The following is a 22,918-nucleotide window of genomic DNA, read 5'->3' on the forward strand; positions in this document are numbered from 1 at the left end:
TCATTGTTTTTCCTAACCAGGGAGACCCCATAGCCTGATATCCAGAACTTCCACCTACAGTCGAGGAAAATGTTCTCTGACACACAATCACTGTCATCACTCATTAGCTTATACTAACTGAATGCTTTGATTTCAATATTCATCTGCAATTGATGGTGGTGATTGCTATTCCTTGTATCATTTGGCTTTACTTCACTCCAAGATGTTTATTAGCTCATTACAGTTTTTTCTGAATGCTTAAACCCTAACCCTGATTCTTATAGCACAACTTCTAAAACTATTAATACTCACTGAGTTTGCAAAACTAAAAGCACAAACACTGCTTTGCACTCAGTTTGCAATTTTGTAACACACACTTTGCAAAACTGTAGGTACTATCCACTGCACAGCACTCTTTTTGCAGAACTGTAAACACAACTCACTGCTTTACACTCAATTTCCAAATGATTAACACACTCCTAGCAAAACTATACACACGTATGGCTATTATTTACACCATTTTGCCAACTGTCTGGCACACTGTCACATGTGAAAACTGTTTTAGATAATTACTTCACTTTGCAATCAGCCTAAGCAATATAAATAAGCCACAGGTAAGCTGTCCATGTGGAGTACCATGGAGGGAGCAGGAAGAGTGAGAAGAGTGAGAATTAGAGGAGGCCAAGGAAGAGGATGTGGAGGTGAAGAAGCGAGAGGGAGAGGACGACAAGGACAAGGAGGTGAAGTTAGAGGAAGAGGACAAGGAAGAGCAAGAGGAGGAGGACGAGGAAAGGGAAGAGGAAGGGTAAGAAGAGTAAGAAATAGAATTACTGATGACATCAGAGGTACAATAGTGGACCATGTAATCAACCATGGAATGACCCTGAGGGAAGCTGGCCAACGGGTTCAGCCTAACTTGAGCCGCTACACTGTAGCAAGCATCATAAGGACATTTCGAAATGAAAATCGGTTAGTACAGTCACTTTGCACTAAGTTTTGTATCACTGCCATACTCTAATGCGAAACACAACAATACCATACATGTAAAAATACTGAAATTGTTACTTTACAGAATTGCAAGACGTCCAGATGATGGGGGCAGAGGAAGAATGTTCACTGCAGAACAAGAGACCCATATAGTCAATATGGTGATTGCAAATAATTCCATAAGGCTACGAGAAATTCAGCAGCGCATAATTGAGAATGACAAACACAATGTGAGCATTTCTGTATTAAGTCGTGTACTTGCCTGCAACAGAATCCGAATGAAACAAATCTACAGAGTCCCTTTTGAAAGAAACAGTGAACGTGTAAAACAACTGCGATATGACTATGTGCAAGTAAGCTATTGGTCATTGGTACTGAATCTGGAAGTGCATACTGTAGTACAGTGCATGAGCCTGCTGTGCTGCATTTGTTTTGTCTTGTCCAGAGATTGATGGAGCTAGAGGCAGATGCCATGGGTCATGAGCAGCTTTTTGTGGATGAGGCAGGTTTTAACCTCACTAAAACAAGGAGACTTGGCAGGAACATTATTGGACACCGTGCCATAATCAATGTCCCAGGAAAACGTGGTGGTAACATAACTTTGTGTGCAGCTATTAGTCAAAATGGTGTTGTTCACCATCATGCAACCCTAGGCCCATATAACACTGCACACATTATTATATTCCTGGACACCTTTCATGACATGCTCACTAATGTTCAGAGACCAGAGCAGACCAGATATGTCACCACATGGGACAATGTTAGTTTCCATAGGGCTGCTTTGGTCTGCAACTGGTTTACAGATCACCCGCTCTTCACTGTACTCAACCTCCCCCCATACTCTCCATTCTTGAATCCAATTTAAGAGTTCTTCTCTGCCTGGCGCTGGAAGGTCTATGACCGTCATCCCCATCAACGCATAGCCCTTTTACAGGCAATGGAGAAGGCATGTGGGGATATTGACCAGGCATCATGTCAGGCCTGGATACGGCATTCCAGAAGATATTTTCCCCGGTGCCTTGGACACATTGCATGTGATGTGGGCGAAATTTTGTGGCCAGACCCAGAGAGACGACACGATGTAAACTGATTTTTTTTTCTCAGTGAAATTATTATTTTGTGTTTTGCCTTGGAAAAAAACACTTGTTGTTTTGTTTTGATATGTGTAAATAAACACCAGTACTTTAAGTTTGGATCCCTGTATGTTTACAGAACTATGACAAAAGTATGACCTCAAACTGACATAGCTTGTGCACAGAGAAAGCAAAAGCCAGATGTGTTTTTTATTCATACCATCAGTGTGTAGTTGCCGCATTGGGTGCTTATTAATGTGATGGCTTGTGTTAACTGTTTGATACGAAAATACCATTTTTACGAAGGTTTGAAGAGTTAAGCAAGGTTTATTAGCTTTTGCAAAAGAGCTAAAATGTTTTGCTGATTTGGTGAAGGGTTTTCTTATTTATGTGTAGAGTTTTGCAAAAATAGCCAATAGTAACAAAAAATGTGCTCAAGCCATTAGAAAAAACTGTAAAGGATAGGTACACTGCTAAAGACTGCTAAAGCTTTATTTTCACTTCAGATAAACTTTAGAACACATTTTTACACAGAAACGAGAATACATACATGTTTCTCTATATTTATGCATATTTCCCATCTTGTCAGCGCAGTCAGCAGACTTTGGGCGTTCACATTATTCACTTCAACCAGTCTGATTTCCCCACGATCTGTTAATTGATCGTCTTTTTGCTATCTGACATTAAAACTGGTCTTTTCTGGGCTCCTTTCTGCTCTCTTTGACGTGCCCCAGATTGTGAGCAGCCTCAGATTGTGATTCAGCTCCAGCTCCAGTGAGCCCTTCAATCCTGCAGCAGATCACATCTATCAGGTCTTCACTTGGTAAGACATCACAAAATCATCTCCAGATTTTTTTCACCACCACCACTCTAGACACCATCGAGGAAAATTGGTAAGAATAATAGTATCTGTCCTCACTTTTCTTTCTTGTAGTTGGAGGTTATGATAATGAAGCTGAGAGGAGTGTGCTTACTCAGCAAAACTCCTCAAAGCTAAATAAACATGAAAAAAAAAAAGTTCTTTTAGGTCCGTCGTCTGTCATTCAGCCCGACTTTATGAGGGCTGTTTTGGCTTGCAGCCTGCGACTGATCAGGTAGTATAACAGCCCACAACAAGGCCCAGCTATCACTTTGTGGCCATGCTAAGCTTTTGCTGTGTCAGCAAAAATAATGGCTCCTTAGTTTTTATTTCTGGAGCCCCATATAGAAAGACTGGGAGATGTTGAGCCGTTATTTGGATGGAGACATGAGGGGTAGGTTAGGAGATCTAAAAGCGGTAGGAAAACCTTCCACACTTGATGTTCCCAAATAGAAAACAGCAACGTTCGAGAGGTCTGACACATCGGTTAATGTTATAGTTGGAGCTGCTTAGTTATCTGAGGGCAACACCCAAATCAAAATTACAACATGCTGCCGCCTTGAGGTCAAATCTGGGTGTCATTAAAAGTGAGCGTAGCTGTTGATGGTTTTACAGCAAACACTATTTATAAGTTGTTATCTCAGGATGGAGGATGTTTCCCTGCAAGTCCCACAAACCAAAACACATTAACTGTGCAAAACAGTCCTCATGATTTAACTGTCCTATTACCAGAAAACAGGTGTAATGCATTTCTGAATATGTGTAGATGTATCAGGGCTGTAGTCAGGCTTTTAGAAATACTGAGATCATGAGACCTGCATGTGACTTATGGATGAGAAATGTTTTTTGCCACCTGGTTTGGTTAAAAAATGACTTAGCAGTAGTCTCCTGTTATACTATGGGATCATTTCCAGATATGAGTATTAAAAACTGGCAAAATGTCTTATTTTTAATGTAAATGTTAAAAATGCTTGTATAGAAGTGTAGAGAGCAGGCACCATTTTCTTTAAACCACACCAAAAAACAATAGAGAAACATAATTTTATGAGGCCACATACACCACAGAATCTGCATACTGGAGTTTTTAATATCAAAATAGAAGTTGATAAAGTTTCTAATCATTATCCTGGTAAGATATTTCAATGCCTGAGGGCCTACATGCTGCTACATTTAGATAAGTGCTGAGACTGTTGTAAGTGTAAAGTAATTAACTCAATATGAGTATTTCAGGTACAAACAACACTCAGACTTACTCATATATACACGCACTAAGCATAAAGGCGTTTTGTGTACTATTGTGTTTCCAAAAATGAAGACATATATAAACCACATAGCTTTTTGTCATTAGGAGGACCACAACTCATCCCTACCTGCATCACTGCACTTGTCTTGAAGTGCCAGAATAAACATGAAGGCAGCTATTGATATCAGCCAATGTGCATTCAAAAGACGTAAACTAACGTCAAGTATATAAAACAATCCAGGATATTTCCCACCAAAACTGCCAGCCAGCAGTCATGTAAGCTGCAGTGCAAAAGCTGATAGAGGCTTACTGTCCTCTCAGCTGCTTTTTGTTAACAATGATTATATATCTCATAATTAATGTGGAAAAGTAATCATTTATTGATGGTTACCACCTTTTTATAGCAGCACCTTCTCATCATCTGGGGCTGTGACTTTAGGAAGTTCAGATAGATTCAGCTCTGACTCAGCAGCTCCAGTTGATATCTGTGGAGTGGAGAGCTGCAGGTGGGCTGTCTAAACAGGGAGCTATGCTGATTATGTAGTAGCCATGTGACACAGCAGTCTGGCAACACCCCACTCACCACCACCCTTATCCATCCACACTGGGTGACGCACATGTATTCAACTTCTCTGTCTCTCTCTCTCTCTGCCTCTCTCTCTCTCTGCCTCTCTCTCTGCTGGTAAGCCTGCCGGTAGCCTTGTTAACCTGAAGTGCAGTGAGGGTTGAATTGAAAGCACTGCAGTGATCTGGATTAAACAGGTTGGGGCTGAAGAGAAGGCAAGGAAAACAACAACTTGAAAACACAGTGACTTTGACTTCTGAAATTGTGTTTGCTTTTGCCGTGAGTGTGAAAGTTAGACAAAATAGATGATTTAGCATTCATGAAAAGTATCTGCATAACAGTCAAGAGCACATGGTCAATTTAAGGATCTAAAACAATGATGGTTAGATGATAAGATAACGTCTTGCTTTTCATTATATATATATATATATATATATATATATATATATATATATGGATGGAGGATGAGATCAATTTATAAAGTTTTATAATCTATAGCTCAGAAAAAGTAGAAGAAGATATTATGCCTGTTTTACATGTTGGTTTTGTTTTTCAGCTTTTTGTCCACTTTTTCACCTAAAAAAACCCCCAAAACAAGTAAACGTTGCTTCCCCCTTGAATAATGCAGATATCCTGTGAGCCAGTCAATAACAAGATGTGAGCTGTCTAGCAGTAATGGCCTTTTAAAGTCCCATCAGGCCAACCAGTGTAATGCTTTAAATGCCAGAAGTTAGTGAAAAAACATCTAAATGTATCATCTCTCCATGTTTGTGTCGAAATCAGAGCAACATAGTCTCTGCCATGTTTGAGTTAAACTTTTTAAATATCATTCTCTCAGTAGTCCGGTAAGTGGACTGCTGATTTTTCTAAGAATAGTTGGATATGTATAATTGTGTTCCAAATAAGATTTTCTTTGTGGGATTTTGGGCTTATTCAATTTAGTTTTTTATTATAGTGTCCTTTTTAGCCTTGTCCATTTGTTTTTCAGTGCTTAAAACACACCAGAACACACCACTATCTCCAAATTTAGTTAAAGTCACAAGTTATGACCTTTAATTACAGTGCCTCCATTTGGCCAAAAAGTGAGTTTTTAAAAAAAAAAAATACACTCCAAAACACTGAAGTTGGATCTGTGCTGTCTGGATTACATTGCTTCAAGGACAATTAATACAGTCCTTTTTGCATTGGATATGCATGAATCAGGCTGACAAAATGACTGATCATATATAGATAAAAAAATGGGGATGTGATTGTACGTAACAGTTAGTAAATAAGTCTGTTTCCCTGTCAGCTGAAGTATGGAGATGACCACAGATGGCAAATTGTCTTTTTATTATTGTTATTGAATGTTTAGATTTATGTCAGATTTATTTTCCTGCAGAGCTTTTTCATTGTACCTCTGTGGAGGTGATAAGGTGACATTTGGGTTTTGACAGCCACCCGATGGACAGCACATGATGTTCTGCACTGACAGCCTCTGATCATGTTCGCAGTGTATAAGTATAGACAGCAGTCGGGTAGAGGCAATCAATGCACCTTTGTATAAAGTGTAAAGTTAGTCATCTAGTTTGATCATTTGAATGGCGAGAGTATAACTTAATCTAAAATTAAGATTAATGTAGAAGTCATGTTTTGAAAAATCTTTGGTTCATGACTGTAAGGTTACAGGTTAGGGTGGCTATGGATGCCAGTTTGGGGATATGAGTTAAGAAAGAGCTGCATCATCTCCTGTTCTTCTTTAGCAACAACTACCACTGTACCCTTGAGCAAAGCTGTCTTTAAATGGGATGTGCCTCATAGTAAGGTTGTCTTAGAGGCAAAAAGGAGTGAGGACATAAGCACTAGCTTATTATTATATTTCAGACGTTTATATTACAGAAGTTTATTCAGCAAGCAGTAGATAGTGGAGCATTTTGATTGACATATCTCACTAATGAGCTTCAAGTACTGCTGGCCCATTTCTGCTAACCTGCATAAAATGAATTAGTTGATCTTGAGCACAATTTGGCATTCCCCAACATAATGCCTATCAGCTATTGCAAAGCTGTCAGTATTTCCTGTTTATTTGAGGCACTAATAAATTGAGTACATTTTCAGTTTCGTCATTTTTTCTTTGCATTCTGTGAAACTTTTTCTGATTTCTAAAAATGAAAGAACGAAGTCCCCGAGGGCCACTGCAGGTACCAGCATGACTGTGTGTTTGCCTTGCTACATGTTTTACTGCAGCCTGCTTGCTGCTCTGCGACTGCATGCCTGGAGGGAACCATTTGTAAAATTCATATTTAGTTTTTTCATTTATCGAAAAGATTGTGCTGTTGAGTAAAACTTGTAAATGTAAATTATAGATCATATATATATACTCTATATACAGCATTTTTTCTCTTTGTTCCCGTACTGTCTGTTCGACTTTCAGGGTGTTTTGATGACTTCTACTCTATGTGAACTGCTGCAGATTATTTACATGGCTCTGCCTGTCCCTCAGGATGATCCACTTTACAACATATGTGTGGCAGTAATTGAATCCGCCTCAGTTGGTGGCTTAGTGCTGGCAGAGCGCCATGCAATCGAAAGGTCTTGTGTATGATTCTTCACAGTCAAAGTGTCCTTGAACAAAATGCAGAAACCTCTCCCTGTTTTTTTAAACTGTATATTGCTTTGAGTAAAAACATTAGTTAAATGCACTCTGACCCTCCTCCACTCCTGACTCTGCTGTTTCCCCTGCAAGTTACAGGTAGTCTGTCTCCTTAACAACATGGCTGATACAATCATAGATCTTCAGATGGATTAGATTAGAATTGGTATATTTAAAGGAAAAATCTGCCCTTAGATCATCCACTGTTATTTATATGAAATTGTTGTCATTAATGTTATAAATTTCAATTTTCTTTGTATCCACTTTCTCCCACCTTGACTTCTTCAGATATTGATTTCAGATATTTTGTATACAGTATATACTTTGTAATCAGTGAAGGCCGTTACACACACACACACAGTGATCTGCCGAGATCTCTTTATTACAGGGGATTGTTTGATTACATGTCATTTGTTGACATTTTTGTTTTGTTTCCTTTTATTTTTACACTTCACATTTGTTATAACTAGCTGAAAGTGCCATTCAAATTTAACAGTCATTGTCAGAGTAACAGTTCTCCCCAGTCTGCTTATGGGTGGAGAATTAAAATTGACAGGTGTGACGAGACAGTTAATGTTTATGTGTTACGACAGGAAGTGCTTGATGATGTCACTTGACTGTCTCTGGGTTGTTATGGGCTTTGTCTCAGACAAACAGCTGCCCGTGACTCACCTTGAAACACCTAGTGTACAAATCCAAAAAAGAGACACCAGTTCTACTTTTACTGTTTACCAAATGTTGATTCAACTTTCTGTGTATTACTTTACCTGCACCCTTTAATTCAAGTTGAGGGATTTTGTCTGATATCTGAAAGGATCATCTTGGACCAAAGATGATTTGGTGGTGATCCAGATAATATTCACCATAAGTTTTGTTGTTTTTTATTCTTGCTATTGTAGGCCATTCTAATTATCATAGTAAAGTCCAAAATGTAAAAGTTGCATTAATGGCACCTTGCAGTAGTTCAGGCAATGGTCTCATATACTATCCAATCAGTGCATATAAACAGACTTACTATGTTAAACAAACACATTTTACATACTCCAGTGCTTAGCTCTGCTGCCTGCTTCTCAATAAATGTAATACTCTCAACCTCCATTTGTAACCAATTATTTAGCTGATGCTTTTACCCAGAGAAATTTAAAATGACTGCAATGGCAAGAAGTCCCCATTCACTAAACATGTGTTTTGCTTATTGTGAATACACTTGGATGTTTGACCTTCACTGTGCAGAATGATATATGTGCAGAGTTTGACACTAGAAGGCTGTTTTTACATGAATTTGCAAAAGGTGGAAAGTTTCTCTGTGCTCACCTTAAATTTCAGTTTAACATGTGTACATATGAGCACGATGTTGTGACATCTCAACTAGTTTGGAAGCCAATCGTGGTCCAATATGCAACTTACACAAGTGTGATGTGGACACTCCAGTACACATACCCTGAGAATGGACTTCAGTGAAGTTGGAAACATTTTGCATCCAGCAAATAAACTTTTGAAATGAGAAATATTTACATATTCATAGATTCTGAATTTTTCAATGGGGAAGAATTTTTAACAGGTTAATTGAACTTTTTTATGGAAACAACCATAACAGACACAGCTTATTATTCAAATAATGATTTTTATTGATTAAAACATGTCTTGAACATCACCGTCAGCCAATATTATGGAGGTCAAAGCCAGAGTCAGCACTAGAGTGTCTGACTATATTCTTACAGCAAAAAAGATGAGTGCAAATGCTCACAATAAAAGGACAAACATGCAGATATAAAGAAAGAATCAACATGACTTACATAACAGTAAGGTCTTGGACTTTAATAAGTCATGGAGGTCAATGAGATTACCAGATGCTGTGTTTGCTGGTCATGCAAAGCAAACCTGCCCACTGCCCCACACAGACTGTAAACAAGCCTTAATTAGTAAGTCAAGCTATCAAATGTCTCCCTGTCACCAGAGCTGGTTGTTTTTGCACAGGACTTTGGCACAGGATCCTACAAATAACTTTCATAAAGAGCTTTTGGAATGTCAAGACAATTTTATTTTTATTGCCCAATATCACAATCACAATTTCTCTCAATCTGTACAGCATACAACACATTCAAATGGGGAAAAACTCCCTCAGGAAGAGTAACAGAGGAGGGATCCCTCCCCAGAATGAGTTGTTAAGAACATATATGAGAAGAGCCAAAGATAACTGGGCAAGAAAGGATTTGTTGCTAGTAGGAAGTGTGCATCCATTTCACTCTCTGCTCCAATTTCTTTACGGAGCAAAATATAGTACAAAATGTCGGTCTGAATGATGCCTGTGTCATGATTTTTAAAGTGGTAATCTACAAATTTTTCTATTCTCATGTTTTGGTGCCTGTTGCTGTTGTGTCTCTGCACTGCATTTCCCCAAAATCACAGTTTAATCATTGGGGAAAATGGTGGAAAAGCTTTCTGAAAACAGGACATACAAAAGTACATCTTTGGTTCAAGACTCCATCAGTTTCCATTTCAGCTGGCTGAGTTTTGCTTTGCGTCAGCTCTCACTGCTGACAGTCTCTAATCCATCTGGCTGACAGCCTGGAGGAGGAAACATTGTTCAGCCTCACAGTGTTTACATCTCCAGCCTCCTCCGGATGAACAAACCCTGCAGCTCAGAGGAAAAGCGAGAGTCTGCAGTTTTGCTAAGAAATACCAAAGCCCATCCATCTCTGTTTAGAATATCAACAGCTGGCAGTACCTTTCAGTGTGTTAACCCTCCCCACTATTTCCTCTCTGTTTAGCATCTAGACAAAGTTGTTTTTCTCAAACTACATCTTTGAAAAACATTTTACATGTTACTGATATCTGGCTTTGCTTCTCCTATTCCGCACTCTCTCCAACTGCCAAGACATGCTAACCATTGACCTTGTCTCTCATGATCGTCAGAAACAGTATTCCTAACGGAGAAAACAGGAAAGAAAAGTAAAAGAAGAGGAAGATGTGAGGGAGAAAAAGAAAATTAGACCAAAATGGAGAGGAAGAAAAAAACTGGAGAGGCAATGAGATGAGTAGAGTAAACTAGAGGAAGAAAAAACACGAGAAGCAAAAGAGGAGAAGGGGAAGGGGGCAGGAACCGGTCTGAACCAGTGTAGGCTGACTCTCTGGGCTATATACCCCTCCTCACTTCCCTCCTCCTCGTCTTTCCTCTGACTCAGACTGGCTGAACTTTTCTTTTAGTGCTCTGTCATGCGCTTGTTGCCACCAGGAACAATTTGGATACACATTCCCCACAAGTGTAAGAGGATCCACAGCAGAGTGAGTGCAGGGGCAGTGCTGGTCATGTTGGGATGATCCAGGACTTAAAGTGACAGGCAGGTGTTCCCCTGCATATTACATAAGAAATCAGGAGGTGGTCTAGGCGAGACAAATTGGGTGTACTGATTATCAGGCAGACATGCTTGACATTAGTGAACATCCACACATACTTCTGTTGGGACAATTTGTTTCCATGCTACAGTGGGTGTTTCATCAGGCATATAAGTTGAAGATCTATATATGGATACTATAAAGATGAAATGGAGTGGGGACACTTTAAAGAATATGCATCTTCTTCCAGTACTACTGCATAAGATGAGTGATTTATGTCTTCACGTAATCTACTTATTTTTTCATAACGTAATGACTTGGCAGCCTTGCCTAAAATATTTTACATTTTATTTGAAATGATGGATTTGTACGTTGGTTGATGGTGGTGAGAAAAGGAAGCTGATGAGTGCAATGATTATGTATTAAAGGGAATACTGTATATGCAGCAAGGACTGGTTTTGGGAGTGGTCTCAGGAAAAAAGGGACACAAACATGTTGGTTTAATGATGTGTAAAGAACCCACAAGAAAGAAAAGGAAAAGTATTGGTTGGTTTGGAATTAATCATGGGAGGAATATAGAAAAGATTGGTTGTTAAAACGCTATAAAGAAATATTAGGTATGTGAGGAGTGCCAGAGCCTCATGGTTGTACTGCCATTTGGTCTTGTTTTTTAGTAGGTCAGAGCTGTTATAAAACCTTGATAACAGAGGGGCAGCGAGGTCAGAGGCAGTGGTTTCTCCATCTCTGGGATGAGCTCAGCTTGATGTAAGCTGGCTGTCGGTCACAGAGCTCATGAGAACTGACACTATTCCTGGACTCAGCCAGCTGCCAAGCCCTAAACTTACTTTCCTGGACCAGCTAATGCTGGCTGCTGTCTTCACTGGAGATCACACATGTTCTATTAATATAGAATATATTCCCGGTAATCCTCACTCATCAGAGCAAACATGGAATCACTGTGCACCACAGCCAATTCACAACAGTCTGCTTCAGTTCCCATTTTAGGGGTTGGGGTTAGACAGATGCTGTAAACAAGTTTGATTATTTTTTAGATAAATAATAGCCTTATATTAGCCAGTGTTGCCCATTTCAGATATGATGGAGGTATTAATTACTTTTCATGTCAGTCCTTTCATTCACATTCAAATAATCTGCTTTGTGATGAAATTCCTCTTTCAAAGGCTGAAAAAAAGTTACAGTGTCCTGTGATGCTTCAGAGGCAATTCTTCCCTGAAAAGAGGTCTAGCAAAAACGCAGAATTGTTGTTGTTTTTTACTGGTTGTAGCATGAATTATTATTGTGTGACAACAATTGACAATAGAGAAGGTGGAAGAAGCATTCAGATCCTTTACTTAAGTAACAATACAACACTAAAAAAATAAGTCTAAGTCAAGTCTATAAAAATACTCCATTACATGTAAAAGTCCTCCATTTGAAATCTTACTTAAGTAAAAGTACAGAAGTATTGTCAGCAAATATACTTAATTTATCAAAAGTAAAAGTACTCATTATGCAAAAATGGCCTCTGTGACGGACTAACTATCATATGTGACACTATTAGATTGTTAATACAGATGTGTCAATGCATAAGCATTTTACTGTTGTAGCTGGTTTAGGTGGAGCTAGTTTGAACTACTTTATATACAGTTAGGTAGTTTAGTCCAGTGGTTCTCAACCTAGGGAGTTGAGTCCCCTTCAAAGAGTCGAGTAGTAGAGTTTGCCACACAAATTTATAATTATATATATAAATTTGTGTAGCAAACTTGTGTAGAAAATTTGTGTAGAAAAGTAAAAAAAAATAAAATAATAAAATAAAATATATATATATTTTAACTTTTCTCTAATCTTTGCTTTTTTGGGGGAATATTGGATAATTATACCTCTTTGGGTCTTAAACGTGACAAGGGGCCCCAGCTAGATCCTGTTTGTGGGTCTCCAGCCCAGCAGGGTGAATGCCTTCATTGCATGTCTGAAGCCGTGGAGGAGGCAGTGCTGGAGGTCAGACTCCTGACCTCTGACCTCACCCCATAACTCCTCCTGCCAGGAGCCTCACTACATGCAGGGTAGTCATCAATCCACTGCAGTGTGAGATAGTGACTGTTCTGTGCTGACTCACAGATTTTATAATGCATGACCAAAGGCAGCTGTATACTGCTGGAGCAGAGCTGCTGTCCTAAATGAAGTGAGATCATCTTTTTACTGTCACTGACAAAACCGCAGAACTCTCTTCCTAAATGCTTCTGGCAAAGAAGTCCAGTGTGTACATTTCATTCACAAAACATAAAGGTGCTATCTAAAGCATTAGAAACAAATTCTGTACCTTATGATACCTTGTTATAATTTACCTTGTTATAATTTTAATAAAGAAACTAAACCTCACTGGTCACCTCTACCTCACACCAACAGTATTGCTAACCACATTTCCCAAAAGACCCATTCAGGGGCTGAGCACAAAATTCTGGACCCTAGGCATTCTCTATGGGCCCCTTCCCGCATCCACGGCTATTCATTTTAGTATCTTTGTGGGCCCTCCTCACAGTCCCCTTTGTCCCCCCAGTGCTACGCCCCTGGCCCCATTATTCTCTGTCCCTAATTTTCCTCCTTTATAGGACGAACACATACACTCCTTCCACTATTTGCGATCACCTAAAACTCTGTAAACCTGCAGAAAGTACAGCACCCTTTGGTTGAGGGCTCTTGAGGCTGTTAAGTTCCTCAGTGGTGGTCTTTTTTGTTCATGGTAATACTACAAGTGTTTCAAAATGTATGTGGTTAAGATTAATTGAATTCCAAATGTGTCACATAGCACTTGTAATAGGCTATGAGTCAGACTAAGCTTGAGAAGCAAGTTTGCAAGTTGGTAGTTCAAAACCCCAAACTCACCATGATGCTTACAGTACAATGAACTCTCTCCCTCAGTGGATAAATATGTCTCCTCTCCAAATCCAAATCCTCACCACCTCAGTGACTGGAAAAACATGCGTTATAATCCAAGTAAAGCATACTTGGGCAAAATTTCTCCATCTGCCACAGCTGAAAATCAGTTCCACCTGGACAGAGGCGAGGCAGTACTACTTAGTTTTTCCATTGCATAACTCTCCAGCTGCATTTTATTGATTCCTTAAACAACTTGCTGAAGACATGGCCCTTCTCTTTACAGTGAATGGCTATACAGATATATGTATTGAAAGTGACAGGAAGAAGGCCTGCAGAATATGTAAATACCCTGTAAATTCACTACCAAGGGACTTTTTTAACAACAAGATAAGTCTAGCAAAATATTCATTTTACGTGGCAAATTTCAAAAATTATAATAACAGAAAGAGTCACCAACCTTTAAAGTTGAACCTCTGACCTCTGTTCCCAAAGACTGATAAGGCCACTCACTTACAATCAGATTACAGATGTTATGTTTGTATTTTAATGGAGCCTTAAGGTGTGACACCTCCTGCACCTGGTTTTTGTCAACCAGAACCATAATGCGAATCTCTTTGTTGCATTTTTGTTTTTGGCTTGTTTAAGCTGCACAATTACAAGTGAACCAGAGCTTGTAAACTAAAGCCTTCAGAACTCACAAGCAGCCTGTTTGTTGGACAGAAAACCAATTGTCCTGCCAAGACAGAGACAGAAATTTAGGCAGGAAGAGGGAGTCAAAACAAATGCTGTAACTTAAACTCAGCACAATGGACATCCAAGGTTTTCCTCTCTGGGAAGAACCCTTGAAAAAATAGGTTAATATGAGCATGAGTGTTTACCATTCATTGGTCAGTGACATTTTCAGGCATCTCTATGCTGTTATGTGGTGTCACCAGAGTTCAAATATCCTTTTTCTAACAAACAAATGAACAGAAGAATTAAACGCTCCAGGCATTAATTAAACCAAACAAACTATTGGATATACACAGGATTCTCCTGCAGTCCCAAAGAACAGTGTGAACAAACACACTCTGCCCGGCTCTAATAAAGCTCAGCTGTGCTTCTTTCCTCTAAAAGTGACCAAACACAGCAGTAACTCTGCTGCTGTTGAGTTAAACAGCTATGCAAGTGACACATCTCTCAGTCAGTTCAACTCACTGCAACAAGTGCACATGCACACATGAAAAATAAACATTGCATATGTTGAGCTTCTCTGTAAATAATCACTGTCTTATTCTATTGATTATCGATTACATACATCTGTTATACACTCTTATATACAGTACTTGCGAAAAGGTCTATAATGGAGTAAGTTGGGTAATTTTTGAGGTTAAATTTGTGCCAAAAACAGGGATCAGGATAGTTTTATTTGTCTCATCTATGCAGTATGTGTTGCTTGATGTCGTAATAGTTTTGCTGTTACTGATCTTGACTCATCAGAAGTCACAATCATTTAACTTTCAGATCTTCTTCTGTGTTGTGTAAATTTAGTTTAAATCTAAACGTAAAGGGAAGTCCTTTAAAAATTACCACATGGTGACAATAATCATGCAGTGCATGTGTGTTTTTAAACATGAGAACTGTCTTTATATGCCTGTGTTGCATATGTGTGTGCGTGTGTGTCTGTGTACATGTATGTGTCTATAGTGTGATGCATAAACCAGTATCCATATGACACGCCTGATAACCTTAGCCTCGATTCTTCACACAGGGAGGGGTGATGGCCACTGCATGCATTCTCCACATGCAGATATCTGCCGAGCATGCCAGCGGGTGCCCCCAGCTAAGGCCCTCAGTGCTGCAAAGGGCAGACGAGGCGCTAAATGACCCCCCTCTCTAACCCGCCTGCCCACCCCAAATCCATCCGCCTGTCTGCTAACCTCGCAACCTTGCTGTGAGACTGGGCCAGTGAGAAGCAGCGCAAACCGGCGTGAGCCAGTGCTGGGAGCTACATCAACCCCGCCTCCCTCTTCCTCCTACTTCTTCCTCCCATATGTGCACACACACACACACACACATCAAGATTAGTGTACTTATGACGGGCCTGCCATTGTCTGTATTCACTCTGTCATATCTGACCCTCAACTTAACATCATTCTCTGACCTAGGATGGACTACAGTGCATTTTTGCCTAAAGACCATTCAAGTTTTTGATTAGAAGTTGGATTATTTAATTGCAGCTGCTTAGATTGATGATTTTCATTCATACATGGTATATACAGCATTTAAAGAAAGATTCAACACTTTATGCCTAATGTAAACATCATAATTCCAGTCTTACTCCTAGATTTAGTCTTCTACTCCCATTTCTAATCTCTTAAACCACTTGAAGACCCAAGTCTTCATACTATAATTCCCTTTTGTAGAAGTAAAGACTGTCCAAAACAACATCAGTTCACAAAAATGCTCTCACTCTGGAGGTCTAAAACTCAAACTGGTACCCACAAAGAGAGAAAAACAACCATAGTCTCACACAAACACATACATACACACACACACGTCCTCCTCTGTCCCCTGGCTCTAACTATCTTATAGCTGCATATATACAGTGGCAGAACATAGTATGTAAAACTGTTTATGACCAGGCCTTTGAAACAGGATGAGAAAATCTGATCTCTTTCTCTGTGTTTAGACAAGAAGATGATCTCTTCAAACAGTTAAACATTGTCACACAAATACAGAGTTAGGTTTTCTTTCCTGTTAAAGAACTTTCCCAATCTTTAGTGGGGTTGGTGTTGTTGTTGGTGGTGGTGCAATAAGATTGATTTAAGTCACAGTGCGAGAATGTGTTTCTCTGAGAGCAAACACAAAGTTTAGCCAGAGTGGTCCAAGTTTACAAGGCCTTTTCCTGTTGTTGGGGAGCTGTGAGGTATTTTAGTGAGCCAACTTCCCATTAAGTTCCCACTCGTTCAAGGACACTTTTAGCTTGACTCCCTTTCTGGAGTTTATAAGGGAAAATGTGAGAAAACTTCCTCAAATTAGCACAGATGCTCTCACACTGTAAAAATACACAGCATGCACTTTTTAGGTATTTGCACAAGCGAGGATTAAGTTCAACAAGTACATCTTCAGTACACGATATTGGCGTAATAAAAATTAATTTTTAATCCGGTTTTACAAACTCTTTTGAACTTAATTTATTTAATTCCCAGCATCACAGAGTGAATCAGGTGGCTGCTATCGACATTCATTTTTGCTATGTATTTACACAGGATTGAAGGGTTGGTTTATAAGATTTTAATTTCTGACTGAAATCAATTAATTGAAAAGGAGAGAACGGTCACTATGCCATCAAGGTTCCAGCGTGACTGAATTTTGTTGTGCTGCTTTCTGGTATGACTAGGCACTTCTACTGCTATGACCTAAGTTGGTAGAGCCAGTGTTCTGATGCAAGGGTAGATAAACAATGACAAATGAATTTCAGGGGTGTTTGTGTAAATTTCCATTCCCTCTCCCTATATTTTGTTGTCCCTGCAACCACATATTAACCCAATAATGCAATTTTTAGCAGGACTGCTTTTTTGGCAAAACTTTAGCCTAATAAATGTAAATAGAAACAAATGATATCTGATTCATTAGTATCTGTAACTCCAATAGTAAATCAACATTTTCCTGACTGCTATTTTTCTCTCACACACACATCTATTTGTGTCATGCAGAAAAAAAGTCACACATACCCATACAAATCACAAAGATCAGTAAAGTGCAGAAAACAAACAAAAGGCAGAAGTCAGCATGTTTTCATTCACAGTTCAAGTCTATATACAGCATAGAGACAGCAGGGGGAGAGGGGTGTTCCACAGTAGTTGATGAGTCACATGCTCAGAACCGAGGAACACAGGAAACTCAGGGAACGCTTTTCTCCTCTCATCATGCGCAATGTGCATCACATTAGGTTCGTGTGTTTTGGAGTGTGCATCTGGCAGCGGCATGGGTGCATGTGAAGCTGATTTTATCTCCACCTGCATAAAACACACAGGCAGGAGGTAGGTTGAGAGAACTTGCAATACAAGTTTTACTCAGTTCAAAAGGTCACATAGGGAAATCAGTGTGTTGAAAGTTGACATTGTTCTTATTTCTCTGGGTGCACAATCATTTAGCTTGATTAACAGTTTCAGATTTAACCAATCGCCCCAGAGTCATATAAACTTATCTGTGTATAACTGTCACTGAAAAATCAACACTTAATGACTGAAAAATGTACTCTATAGAGTGGATTTTCTCCAATCGTGACAACCATCTAAGTGTGGCTGTTAGGGTATCAAAAAAATCCTGAATCCTAATTTCACACAGTGATGCCATGAAAAATGAGATTTGTGTTACAATCCTGTAGTAACATACATGTGACTTTGTTATGCTTATACTGAGTTCAAAAACTCGGCAACTTGGCACAACTACAAATCAGAGGTAATGGCCTGAATGTAATGTTTAATTAGTTTAACTTTAAATCGAGACATCCTGGAACTTTCCTGGAAGCTGGAAAAAATTAAAATGTACTCATATAACAGAACTTCACCATAGCGGACAATGAATTGCACTATTATTATAATAAATTCCAGCTATCGGCTTTTTATAGAATGGATACATATATAGAGCATGTTGGAACAGAAGCCGTTCAGACAAATAGAGGCTACAGAGTTAGTCATGTTGACCAGTCAACCTCTTGGCTGCGACCTCTCACACAGTTCCTGGACGTCCTAGAGTTTCCCCTCTGCAAAGCGAATAACAAACTATCTGCCCCCTCACCTGGATTCCACCTCTCGCAAACAAAGTTTGTAGGAAATATGGTTCCACTGGTGTGAGACAGAGGCTGCCAATCTTTTGTAGCATGGCTTTATCTGTTTATAGCACTGAATCACAGGGATTTTGATTATTTTTGCACAGTGGCCCAGGGGTTACCTGTGTCGCCTCGTAACTCAAATCTCAACCCTGCTCTTTTCTCTGTAGAGATTTCATGTTCTCATGTTTGTGTCTCATCATATTTACCAAAAGACATGCATGTTGAGTATCTGGGATTGCTGTTGCTATTGCCTGCCAAGTAACTGGTCTCAAATGGGTCCTGAGAAACTGCCCTACGGCCGCCCACTGCTACTAAATAATTAGGATTGTTTAAATGCAGAGGATGATTTCCAGCTTGGTCATTACTATAATAAAAAGTGAAAATTTAATTTTCAAGAGCTGACTCACTTTGTGTGTTTTTTTTGACTTAACACAAAAGTAGAAAACAGGTCCACACTCACTAAACTGATCCAAAGGCTCCAAATACTGTTGACATTTTTTATTAGCAAAGAGGGACAAAGTCACCAGAAACATTTAGGCCTCAAGCCTTCTGTATTATGCCCTTATTGTGAATGATAGTGATATTCATGGTACAGGGATAACATAACTTCATATTAAACTCAAAAGATAAGTGGAGGGCATGTTACACCCAGCAGACCATACAGGCTTATAGTGAACAGGGCTACTGCAACATGCCAGACATGAGAGATATTTATTGTTTCAGAGCTGTTGCTGAGCTGTTTTTATAGGAGATCAAAATTTCTAGTCTTTTTTCAGAATCATAGCTAGGATTGTGGGCCTTGCCCCAAAAGAATATTATTTCTCGCCCTCTTCCCCACTTTTTAATAAAATAATCCTACCGGATTTTTATTGGCCCTCTCCAGCTGTGTGTCCCTAGAATTGTTAATGACAATAACAATAACAGCCAATAAACACATGCAAAGCTCCTTTGAGAAATATATACTTTTAAAAAGATTTTCAGAATACAAAATGCATTGAGATCAAATGTGCCACAAGGTGTCATTGTCATATTTTCTTTTCAAAGAGCCTGTAAGCAGACCAACTTTGAATGTTTTTTTTTTCTAGGTGTGTTCAGTCTCATCAGGCCATTTAAACTCAGTCTGCTGTCTAGTTTAAAGGGCCATGTGATGTCACCACAGATAAGACGCTGTGGCATGTCAGGGGAAATTCTAGCTCTGTTCTGATTGGCTAAGCAGCAACTTGTTTTTTTATTAAATGCGCTTGACAACAGCACAGCCAATGAGAGTAGAGCTGTGGGCGGGCCCGATGTTCCCAGCTGTCAGACTCACACTGCACACACACATGCACACACACACACAGTTTTTAGTTTCACTTCCCCTTTGTTGTTGAGGCTTTGCAAAGTTTTACAGCTCATGTTTGAACATATCAGTTTTGTAAAAAACACATGCCATCTTATTTTTTGTCATATTTTTTCACAACTTCAAATGGGAGTTTCCACAGAGAATCTTGAGGAGCATAATACAACTAATATATCATACACAATAAGATAAACAAAATATAAAGGAACACAAAGAAAAAGAAAGACAACATGTGAAGGTGTGGTGAAGGGTGAAAGTGAGGTAATGAGATGAGTCTGAAAGAAACATGTACTGTATGTGACATAGCTGCTTTTTAAATGATGCAAGTCTCTGTAAGGCATTGTATTTGTAAAGGAAATCTTGAATAGAAATGAAATGTTCCAATTAGACTACACATAGAAAACATGTAGAGAATATGCACAGTAGAAGCACAAGAGTAGAATCAGTTTAGACATCTCGATTACACATATTACAGGCAGTCTGCAGTAAAAGGGTCAAAGGTCAGAGTTGTTTTTTGTTGTTGACTGCTGCAGGCAAGTGTCATTAGAAAGCAAATTTGGTTTGTTGTTTCAGGCTTTTAAGAAGAATTTCTGCAGGGAAGTTTTGCTGAGCTCTGCACACTCAACACATACAGACACCTGGAAACACACCTTTAGGCTTGTTATGGATTTAGCTGTAGAAAATGTTTGTACTTTTGTTCTGTTTACTGGTGCAGCTACCCATTTCTGAATGTGTTGATATTTCTATTAGAATTTTTGTTTTTACTCCGTATTCCTGTTCCATTCACATTTAAACAATCAATCCATGTATGTATTTACTTGTGTCTTGTGCAAAAAAACCAAATTATGCCACAGTCTCATCTCTCCCTGCTCATACTGCCCTGGGGTTCAAACCGGCAACTCTCCACACACACTGATAAGCAGGCTGAATAACAGTGTGTGCACACAAGCCAAACACACATAAATTAATGAAGACACACACCAGTCCAAACAAGCAAAAACATGCAGAAGGCCACATATACAAACACACACACACACACACACACACACACTGGCACAGTTAGGCACGCACATCCTTCATATGTTATTACACTTAAATGTCATGGAGCCTCAACACAGCTGGTGCTGCACAAAGGAAGACTGTGTATGTGTGTGTGTGTGTGTGTGTGTGTGTGTGTGTATGTGTGTGTTTTATATGCCTGGTATTCAGCAGAGCAGTTGTCACTCCGTTTGCTCATATTTATAATTGTGTTCTACTGTGCACTTGTTGGTATATTACTTGTTAATTTGGTGCCTGTTCAGGCATGTTTGCCTTCATATTTTTGCACATTACAATATGCATTTGAGCGAGTGTGTGTGTGTCAATGTGTGTGTTTTGTATGGACTATAAACTTTTATATGTGCACATTTCTGTTCATATCTGATTTGCTTGTATTTTTAGTATTTATTCATTGACATATTGCATCTGAGGCCTTAACAAAATAACTTACAGCTGGTCCAGGAGAACTCACCTGTGTCCATGTCATCTAAAGCATAATAGTGTGATCACCTTCACATTACATCAGACTTCAATGTGACATCTTTGTGTGTGATTTCCTCATAACTGTGAACAAACTGTACATTGTTTTTACACCTGGCTCACTCTCAGATTACATAGAGTGTATGTTGACAACATGGTTGTAACATGGTTTTGTTTATCCAGATCAGATATCCCAGTTTCGCGAAATACTTGTTTCTGCTTTGTTTTCTTAAGTCAGTGGCCTTATGGATGTGATAATACACTCCAAGGTGTCCTGATATTGAAAATATATGATTCTGCTCTTCCACCTCAACCTTTACTTTTGTATTTTAGGCCACCTCCTTATTCATTGTTACTTAAACTAATCACATAAGACCTTTTAGGCAGCAAAATTAGAATCAAAACTGAGATTTCAAAGGATGAAAGTAAAAAGTAAAAAACAGAAGTGAAAGTTTTGAACCAATATTCTAATTGTGCACATAATGTTCGCACTGTAATATCTTTCCTTGTTTTAGAAAGGCATTTAGTTTTAGAGATGATTCAGCTCACTTGTTTTGTTGATTCGAGTTGCTTCCAACTTTCCATGCTATGATGAGAAAACAGATCTAAACCAGCCTGACTGTGTAGTGTCAACCTATGATGTCACCAAGAGGGAGCATATAGATGGAGAATAGAATGGGACCCAGAATTGAACCCTGGGGGACACCATAGAGCATGTTCATGGAGGATGAAACTGAGTTACAGAGAAACATTTATTAGGACCTGAACCAGTTTAAGGCCACATCAGTGATAGATAAGATACAATAGATAAGATGAAAGGGCATAATAGGCATAGTCTCCTTCAGTAGTCTGGTAGGGCAAGCAGATGACTTCATGTGCTTAACCATATTACTAAGGGAGGAAAAAGACACTGATGTAAAGGAACTGAAGGATGGGACATCAAATGATCTATGGGTTAAAGGTTTTGGGACAGGAAAAATCCCATTACGCAACCTTTTACCATGAGAACAAAAACAGGTTGGTTTTAGCCCCGCTTCCTTACAAGGTTCATTATTAGAACTTGTAAATTGAAATTTGTGTTAATTATCAATGTTAAAATACCCCCCTGCACCCCGGTCTTTTGAGTGGACAGACTGTTGAACCAAACTCCATTCTAAAAGCATTAGCAAAAACTTTAGTCACACCATCACTAAGACTCTTTTCTGATTTGCTTCGATCTACAGGCACAAGAGGCACACATGCCATTTACTCAGTAACATCATTAACTAACCTGTAATGAAGTATTTGCCACAGAGGTACACGTATTGAATGGCCGGGGTCTCACAGTTTACCATTTAATCCTCTCTGTGGATGGCCTAAGGCCACAGATCTCTTTTACTCTCCTTCGCTCTTTGGGGAAAAAAAGAAATTGTAAACTGGGTTTTTTTGTTTTGTTTGATGCAGCAGCTCTTAGGCATGGTGTCACTAGTATTTTTAATTTGGCACTGGCATTTTTACAGTGCTAGTTTTCACCCAAAAGGGGGCGTGGTCGTTCTGAAGACAGGAATGTGACGTATGCCTGCTGTCATCCATAGCAAGGGCTGGGAAAGAGGTACAAGGTCTTCATTTTATGAATTGTGATTTTACTTTTCATTTTTTAATGGGGCCAAATGTCTCCCTGATCACTGTAGTGGCTGTTTTCCCTGATCAGC

At 39.2% G+C, this 22,918-nt stretch overlaps 1 long non-coding RNA gene across 1 annotated transcript; it reads left to right on the forward strand.

Annotated features, from left to right (window-relative positions):
- The first annotated feature begins 9,019 nt into the window (after positions 1-9,019).
- Positions 9,020-18,765, forward strand: LOC122878113. The gene is made up of 2 exons (XR_006378411.1): positions 9,020-10,623; positions 15,302-18,765. It is a non-coding gene; the product is annotated as an uncharacterized LOC122878113 (long non-coding RNA).
- Positions 18,766-22,918: the final 4,153 nt, after the last annotated feature.

This window comes from Siniperca chuatsi, linkage group LG6, assembly GCF_020085105.1.
Source record: "Siniperca chuatsi isolate FFG_IHB_CAS linkage group LG6, ASM2008510v1, whole genome shotgun sequence".
In the NCBI taxonomy this organism is placed as follows: domain Eukaryota; kingdom Metazoa; phylum Chordata; class Actinopteri; order Centrarchiformes; family Sinipercidae; genus Siniperca; species Siniperca chuatsi.